The sequence below is a fragment of the Rhagoletis pomonella genome, unplaced genomic scaffold, assembly GCF_013731165.1.
Source record: "Rhagoletis pomonella isolate Grant_MI unplaced genomic scaffold, Rhpom_1.0 Rhpom_scaffold_00008, whole genome shotgun sequence".
Taxonomy (NCBI): domain Eukaryota; kingdom Metazoa; phylum Arthropoda; class Insecta; order Diptera; family Tephritidae; genus Rhagoletis; species Rhagoletis pomonella.
In genome coordinates, this window is record NW_023458562.1 from 41,315,341 (window position 1) to 41,318,735 (window position 3,395).

Genomic DNA, 3,395 nt, shown 5'->3' on the forward strand with positions numbered 1-3,395 from the left:
GTAAAAAAGTCAGAATTGTGTGTCATTTTGAGGGCTCTACCACACCATGAAGTTTTCCACGTATTTTATATCTGGAGGTGTTTATGGTAGAGTACTGGGACTTGGTACTGGGGTATGTAAAATAAATTCTAAATTCATGGAAGAAGATTAGGTTTATAAGAAAAAGGGGCGTGGCACTTCCAGTACAAATTTACTTTTTCTTGCCACATATCCCTGGAAGTGTTTGTGGAAGACAGAATAAATTTCATTAAATGGAAAAGGGAGAGCCGGGTTCCACCTTATAATCTAAAGCTCTCTTGAGGCATTTACTACAGTAATGAGAAGTGGTATTTTATCAAGGCCAGGTTACTAAATTTGAGTTGGAAATATTAGAACTCGCCGTGGCACCTCCAAGAAGGTTTCACGTTCACGCGTCGTATACCTGGAAACCTTTTAAGGTAAACTTAGAGTGAGGAGAGAGGAGATTTTATAATTTCATAGTTCTAAACGGCATAAATACCTTAACTCGCTTAGAAAATAACGAGCAATAACGAAATCGGCACAGAAATAAAATCTAACATCATTAAATTATTTTTCCTATTTGTATAAAAGCGCGGGGTGAAACCCGCGGGTATAAGCTAGTAATATATAATTTCTTCATGATCCGATGATCGGATTTAAACCATATTAATATGGGAACCTTTAAAAAAAAATTATAGAAATCTGATACCTAATAAAAAAAAAACATTCCCACGAATTGATAACCTTTCTCCTTTTTTTGAAGTTGGTTAAAAACTTTAAAAAACTACAAAAAAATGAAAAAAATGTTCACCCAAATTCCAAACTTTTTTCTCAGAAGTGCTAAAATTTTTTTTGTATACACAGTTTTATGCCCATTCAATTTTAGTCTTAATAATGTGCAAGTTTCAATTGGCTAAAAATTATCGTTGATTTTTTAGAATTTGTTTTTGTCGCATTCGCTTCAATATAACGAATAAACACAATTTATTTGTATATGGAAGAAACCCGCAACACCTTAGCGAAAGTAAACTTGCACATTATTAGACTAATGGCGCTTTCGTTTCTACAAAAAATGTTGCCTTCTCATTGCCCTCTTCTTTGTATTTCTGCGTAGAAGGCAAGGAGAGGGTAACCTTTCTTTGGTAGAAACGAAAACGCTATAAAATTGTGTACTGAAAAAAATTCTAGCACTTCTGAGAAAGAAGTTTGACATGAAACAAGTGTAACTTTTAAGCGGCTAACAAATCGCGTTGATTTTTAACGATTTTTAATTGCTGACTGCTTTTTGCACTTTTTACCATATAAAAGGGAATTTCTTACGTCCGTCGCTCTAGCTGACCCACTTCTACAAAAAATGATAAAAATTACTCAGGAATTAGATGTAATTTAGGGCCTCCAAAATTAATTTAAGTGCTCACTCGGTTTCCGAGAAAATTGCAAACTTTGCACCTAAATTGCACCTAATTCCTGAATAATAATTAACAGTGTTCGACGAAGTTTAGTGGGTGGGTCACGCAATTTTCTCGGAAACCGAGTGAGCACTTAAATTAATTTTGGAGGCCCTAAATTGCACCTAATTCCTGAGTAATTTTTATAATTTTTTGGAGAAGTGGGTCAGCTAGCGCGGCGGACGTGAATTTTTTGTATAATAAAATGCGCAAGACCGTTTGCAACCAAAATTAAAAAAAAATTAACGCTATATTTTATAAATTGCACTTGTTATATGCATAAAACCGCAAAGTCCGTCGGCATATTCTTAACTAATAATGTTGGCTTTTAAGTAAAAATTCAATTCTAAATTAATATATAATTAAAATATACACTGCCGGAACAAAGTATTGGCACAGGAAATTTTTCACAATATATGCAACAATTTTTATTCTAATATTTTTCCGCCAATTTTGTATAAAAATATGGTTCATTCAACAACAAAAAACACAAAAATATAATTCCTAAACTTTGTGCAAAACTCTCGAAAATTCAGCAAATTTTCATGAAATTTTTCAACGTTTTAATCAGAGTTTTTAGAATTATTTGAATTTGAGTATGCAGATTTATAGCCCAATCAATTTTATTATAATAAAGTGCAAGTTTTAAGTAGCTAGGAATTACCGTTGATTTTTGCCAATTTTTTTCACGCAGTCTCTTCTATAAAATTTTTTTTTTTCGAAAATACTTTATACGAAAAAAATGCAACACCTTCAATAAAAAAAAAATAATTTTAAAAACCAACGCGATTTTTGACTAACTCCGAACGTGCATTTTTTTTACTAGAATTTAATGGGCTGCAATACTGCATACTCAAAAAAATTATAAAAAATCGGATTAAAAAGTTGAAAATTTTGATGAAAATTTCCTGAGTTTTCGCGAGTTTTGCACAAAGTTTAGGAATTATATTTTTATGTTTTTTTGTTGAAGAATGAACCATATTTGTATAGAAAATTTGCGTAGAATATTAGAACACAAATTGTTGCATATATTTGGAAAAATTTTCTGTGCCAATACTTTGTTCCGGCAGTGTACATTAGGGTGTCCCGTCAAAAAAATTTTTTGAGCTACACTATCGCAAGAGGTATCGAAATTTGCGTAATTTTACACATGTTGAGAAAAAAGTAAAAAAGTCAGAATTGTGTGTCATTTTGAGGGCTCTACCACACCATGAAGTTTTCCACGTATTTTATATCTGGAGGTGTTTATGGTAGAGTACTGGGACTTGGTACTGGGGTATGTAAAATAAATTCTAAATTCATGGAAGAAGATTAGGTTTATAAGAAAAAGGGGCGTGGCACTTCCAGTACAAATTTACTTTTTCTTGCCACATATCCCTGGAAGTGTTTGTGGAAGACAGAATAAATTTCATTAAATGGAAAAGGGAGAGCCGGGTTCCACCTTATAATCTAAAGCTCTCTTGAGGCATTTACTACAGTAATGAGAAGTGGTATTTTATCAAGGCCAGGTTACTAAATTTGAGTTGGAAATATTAGAACTCGCCGTGGCACCTCCAAGAAGGTTTCACGTTCACGCGTCGTATACCTGGAAACCTTTTAAGGTAAACTTAGAGTGAGGAGAGAGGAGATTTTATAATTTCATAGTTCTAAACGGCATAAATACCTTAACTCGCTTAGAAAATAACGAGCAATAACGAAATCGGCACAGAAATAAAATCTAACATCATTAAATTATTTTTCCTATTTGTATAAAAGCGCGGGGTGAAACCCGCGGGTATAAGCTAGTAATATATAATTTCTTCATGATCCGATGATCGGATTTAAACCATATTAATATGGGAACCTTTAAAAAAAAATTATAGAAATCTGATACCTAATAAAAAAAAAACATTCCCACGAATTGATAACCTTTCTCCTTTTTTTGAAGTTGGTTAAAAACTTTAAAAA